The following is a 6,000-nucleotide window of genomic DNA, read 5'->3' as shown; positions in this document are numbered from 1 at the left end:
CGGAGGCTTAGCTGCAGCCCAGTGCTCGCCTAAGTGTTTAAAAATCCTACCGAGTGGTGAGCTAGACTCCCACTCGGAGGCTTAGCTGCAGCCCAGTGCTCGCCTAAGTTTGAAAAAATCCTACTGAGTGGAGAGCAGACCTCCCACTCGGGGGCTTAGCTGCAGTCTAGTACTCGCCTAAGTTTGAAAAAATCCTACCAAGTGGAGAGCAGACCTCCCACTCGGGGGCTTAGCTGCAGTCCAGTACTCGCCTAAGTTTTTAAAATCCTACCGAGTGGAGAGCAGACCTCCCACTCGGGGGCTTAGCTGCAGTCCAGTACTCGCCTATGTTTGAAAAAATCCTACCGAGTGGAGAGCAGACCTCCCACTCGGGGGCTTAGCTGCAGTCCAGTACTCGCCTAAGTTTTTAAAATCCTACCGAGTGGAGAGGAGACCTTCCACTCGGGGGCTTAGCTGCAGTCCAGTACTCGCCTATGTTTGAAAAAATCCTACCGAGTGGAGAGCAGACCTCCCACTCGGGAGCTTAGCTGCAGTCCAGTACTCGCCTAAGTTTTTAAAATCCTACTGAGTGGAGAGCAGACCTTCCACTCAGAGGCTTAGCTGCAGCCCAGTGCTCGCCTAAGTACAGAACACATCCCAATCCGCAAGGACGACGAGGTGCAAATCGACTGCTACCTTCTCCTTCAGAGCTGCACCACAAATACAAAGTTATTTCGAGTGAAGAACAAGTTCCACTCGACAGATAATTCATGAAGATATTCAATGATAAATCAAGTTCAGATAAGATCCAAAGGTCCTAGACCCCAGATCAAAGTACTCGAGCCTCGAGCTCGACAGAGTTTAACGGTTACAAAATCCACTCGGCATTCCGAGGAAAATTTAAAGTGAAGCATAAAAGTTTTTATTCCTCAGGCGGAGGACTGGAAGGGGCGACGAACTCGTCCAAGTCGATCCCGTCTGCAATGCGAGTGGCAGCAGCAATGAAAGTCTCCATGAAGTATTGAAAGTTGTGCTTCCTGCTATTGGCAACTTGGATGGTGGCCAACTATTCTTCTCGCGCCTCCTTGCAGTGGACGCGGACCAGAGACAGAGCGACGTCAGCGCCACATCTAGTAGAATATTTCTTCCATTCCGCCCCTCGACCTGGGACTTCATTCAGTCGAGTCATCAGGGACTCGAGGTCATTCTGAAGCGTCGTCCTAGGCCAGAGCGACGTGTCGATCCGCGACATCGCAACCTTCAACCGAGCAAGATAGTCAACAACGTCGGCAACACGAGATTCCAGTCGGAGCACGTTCATAGCAGCCTCGTCCTTCACTGGAGAATTGATGCGGTCCAAGTCTGTCTCCACTCGACTGGTCTCCTCTTCGAAGTTCTGGTAGAATTCTGTAAACACAATTCAAGGATAAGTCAGTGGCTCTACGCAGGTTTGGTAACTGCAAGTTAGTCGGGCCGGAGTAATAACCCTCGAGCATGACGAACAGCTTCTTGGCGAGTCCACCAAGATAAGCCTCCAGATCGTTCCTCTTCCCCGCCAGTTCACTTGCCTTATCATTCAGAGCTATATTGCCATTCTTCAGACGGCTGACATCCAAGATAAGTTTCTTCCGAGTAACCAAGAGACAATGATGGCGTTTCTAAGACTACAGCCGAATCAAAAACATTCGACAGTAGTCTCGGGGACTGCACCCAGTGGGTGCACTCAGCATGCCCCCACTGGTTCGACCAAAAAAATCGACTGCCCGCAGTCGACCATGTATAGTTCCATTCGACATGGCCTGACCAGACCGAGTGAAGAAGTTCAGCTAAAGCAACACAATATAAAGACTACAGTCGACTGCCAGCAGTCCGCCGTAGTCTCGGGGACTACACCAGTGGGTGCACTTAGCGTGCCCCCACTCGTCAAAAAGATTAATAGACACACCCAATGGGTGTACAGATATAAAGATCTTCGGAAAAGAGATTCTTCAGATAGCATATCCTAACAGAACAAGCGGTGAATCGACTGACCTGGACGTTGCTCTGAAGAGCTGAACTCGCGTCATAAGCTGCTTGGATGGCTTCCCGAACCACCTTCACTTGCTCCATCATGATCCCCGCCTGGCGTATAGCCTCTTTAGCGGCACCCACTTGGTCCTCAGGGACGTGGTGTGTGGCAAAAAGCGAAGGCGGATTTGCAGTCGACGTCGAAGGCCGGACACTCGTCAGAGGTTCAGCGAAGGTCACAGAAGCCCGAGTGGTATCACCACCCTCCCGGACTGCGGCCTCAGGCGCCGGAGTAGTTTGTGGGGTCTTGCCAGCCGGCGCCCTCCTGTTCCTTCGCGCCCTCAGCGGCACTTCGTCGTCATCATCAGGGAGGTCAATGACATGAGGAGGAGCTACAAGAAAAATCCAATCGACCGGAATTATAAGAAATCGCCAGTCGAATAAAAGCAGAGCATCAGTAATCGTACCGGGGTTGGAGGTAACAGCGTCTTCCATCTCTTGATCATCGTCCTTGGCGGAGATCTCCGAGGTGGCAGCACTAAAAATTTCGAAAGTCAGTCAGCTTATTCAATGAGTTGACCAAGAGTCCGTCACGTTTGACGAAGGAAAACAAATTCTACTATTACCCAGAAATGGTGGGGACAGTCATCTTCATCTTGGGCAGAGCCTTGGGCGGCTTGGACGGCGTCGCGCGTGGGTGCTTGGGAGCTTTTTCTGCCGGCGCTGGAGATGAGGTCCGAGGGCGCTTGGACGACTGCCCAATTGGGATAGTCGCCTTACCACGTTCCCGCGCAGGGTCGTGTGTAAGCTTGGATCGCCGTTCCGAGCGGGGAGGTTCGACTTCTTCCTCCTCCTCTTCACTGGAGTCTTCGTCGTCATCCCCCTCTCCTTCGCCGTCAGATTCCCACTCTTCTCTCTCGTCTCCACTTTCGCCTCCGCTCGCCTCTCCTTCCTCGGCCTGGTCCTGTGCTCCATTGGGTGTCGAGTACATCTCAGTAGTGGCCTAGTGGACAACAAACAAGACAAAAGTCAATCGACTGATCCAAAGAGAACAAATAGAAAGCAAGATCACAGTCGGAAACGCAAGGTCGGACCTTGTCCACTTCGTATGTTTGGTCGAGTGGAGGAATCCTCCTGGCTCCTCGGGGGTTGTCCTTGTTCCCTGTGATACTCGACAGCCACCCTTCCAACATCTCGTCAGTGACCTCCTCTGGGTGAATCCGAGTGGTGTCTTCGAGATCCGAGTACAGCCACATCGGGTGGTCACGAGCCTGAAGCGGTTGGATGTGCCTCTGAAGGAAGACTTCCAACAAGTCCATGCCAGTCACACCCTCGCAGACAAGCTGAACCACTCGACCGACCAGCACCTTGACTTGCGCCTTTTCCTCCGGCGTCACTTTCAGAGAGGTAGGTTTTTGTGCTCGATTCAGAGAAAAAGGGGGAAGCCCAGTCGACTGTCCTGGGGTCACCTGGTCTTTACAGTAAAACCAAGTCGACTGCCACCCACGGACTGACTCGGGAAAAGTGATAGACAGAAAGGAACTTTTTCCCCTCATCTGGATCGCCAGGCCACCGCATAGCTGGATCACCTGCGTCCGTTCGTCACTCGACTTGGCCTTCTTGACCGACTGAGAGCGGCAAGTGAAGATGTGCTTGAAGAGTCCCCAATGGGGGCGGCAACCCAAGAAGTTTTCACACAAGGAAACAAAAGCAACAAGATACACAATAGAATTGGGAGTAAAGTGATGGAGCTGCACTCCGAAGAAGTTCAAGAAGCTCTGGAAAAAAGGATGAGGAGGCAAAGAGAATCCACGATCCATATGGGTGGTGAGGAGGACGCACTCACCATCAAGAGGTTGGGGTTCGACTTCTTTCCCCGGGAGGCGCGCAAATTCGTGGGGAATGAATCCCCCCTCGACCAGATCATTGAGATCATCCTGCCGAATCACCGACGGCACCCAGTCGCCCTGGATCCAATCCTTGGGCAGAGCAGTCCTCGAGGAAGATCCGCCCCGAGGGGACTTCTTCCCCTTCCCCTGCACCGCCGCCTTCTTCTCGCGCTCCAGAGCCGACGTCTTCTCCTTCACCATCATCGCCGGCGAAGCTCGAACAGACCTACGGCACCAAGGTGGGAGCGGAGGTGGCGGAGGATCTTGTGAAGGAAGGGGGAAAAGTGAAGGCGCACTGTTCGGGGGACCCGAGCCGGCAGCTTATAAGAGGTCACTTCCGAGTGGCTGACTGGTAGGCCCAGGAAATCCCGTCAAATCCCACAATAGGCGCGCGCGGTACGTGGGAAAAAGGTGGCGCGGGGATCGAGGAGCTTCCATCCTATCCCATCCGATTACTGCGGCCACCCCTGTCCCGCGTGCTTCCCGAAATTCAAATCCCGCAAAATCCGCGGGCTGCAGAACAACTCGTCAAACAGAAGATCCCTTTCACACCGTCACTTGGGACTTCACAAGTAAAGAAATTCACTCGACAAGAGGCCAAGAATGGATCAAGGCGACTGAAAGAAGTTGACGACGTCATCCGTGACAATTGATCCAAAACAAGACATTCATATAACATGAAGAACCAGTCGGAAAGATCCCCAACTCCTTCCCCACTCGAACCTCGATCCATTCGGGGGCTAATGATGAAGCTATGTACCTAGGGTAGGGGCATGGACCTGACCTAAGTACCCTACCCAAGGACATCCCAAGAAGAAGTCACCTTTCAATCGACTTGGAGGTATCCCACTCGACGGACTCAAGACACTCGACCACGAAGCAATCACTCGACCAAGATCCAACCACTCGACTGCCAGGAGATCTAAAGTCACCCTACATGCAAACGGTCAGTCATTAAGTAGCTTTTATGGTCATCATAGCACTTTATTAGGGGCGTTACCAGTAACCCCCAGTCTTAATGTACTTTAAACCCTGCATTACTGAGGGCTGGAGGGGCCTGGCGAACTCTATATAAGCCACCCCCCTCCTCAGTATCAAGGGTTCGCACCCCTGTTATTCACACACACATAATTCAGTCGACCGCCTCCGGGCACCGAGACGTAGGGCTGTTACTTCCTCCGAGAAGGGCCTGAACTCGTAATCCTCGTGTGCTTACAACTCCTCCATAGCTAAGATCTAGCTTCTCCATACATACCCCCCTACATCACTGTCAGAGTTAGAACCACGACATCAGGCACAAGTGAATGGGTTCTCGGGCGCCAGCAATAAAGGCTTCAAAAGCAGACAAGAAGGAGAAGCTAGTTACTTGAGGTTCACGCTAGCGCGAGAGAGGACTCGTAACCGCCACCTCATGTACTGCATGGTTCCGCTCTCACTCATAGCTTTTCTCGCGTATACCTTTGTTTAGATGGATGACGTTGTAGTTGCAAGTATTCGAAACTTGCATGTATCGCTATTTTCGAGATGATGACAAGATACCACTTTGTGTTGGATGATGATTATGATGAGACTATTTGTATGTATATGCTATGATTACATTTGTGGTCTCGCAGGCATTTGTATGTGTATCATGATGACATTTGTATGTGCTAAAGATTATTCTATAAAGCATGTTCAAATACAAAACAAATATGCCGAAAAAAACAAAAGACTACTAAAATTAGCAATAGCGAGTGGACAAAAGTTAGCAGCAGCGCGGTAGTAGCAGTAGCGCGGACAGGAGAAGCGCACTATAGCTATTGGCAGTAGTGAGCTTCCATTAAGCGCGCTGCTGCTACACTTGTGTAGCAGTAGCGCTGGTGAGCACGCGCTACTGCTACGTGTTAGTTGTAGCACCTTATTAGTAGCGCCGGTCCCCGCGCTACTGATACACCTAAAACCCGCGCTGCTGCTAGCGTTTTCCCTAGTAGTGATAGCATGAGTTATTATTGTTGACATCACACTTGAGGTGACCATGTTGGGAGGCGAAATTATAAGCCCCTATCTTTCTATGTGTCCGGTTGAAGTGTTTTGCTCATGGGTACGAGGTGAGTTTTAGCAATCATAGAAGACTATATGATGGTTG

The sequence above is a fragment of the Triticum urartu genome, chromosome 4 (genome assembly GCF_003073215.2).
Source record: "Triticum urartu cultivar G1812 chromosome 4, Tu2.1, whole genome shotgun sequence".
Lineage (NCBI taxonomy): Eukaryota > Viridiplantae > Streptophyta > Magnoliopsida > Poales > Poaceae > Triticum > Triticum urartu.
The sequence above is the reverse complement of the archived record's forward strand: the minus strand, read 5'-3'. Positions refer to the sequence as shown.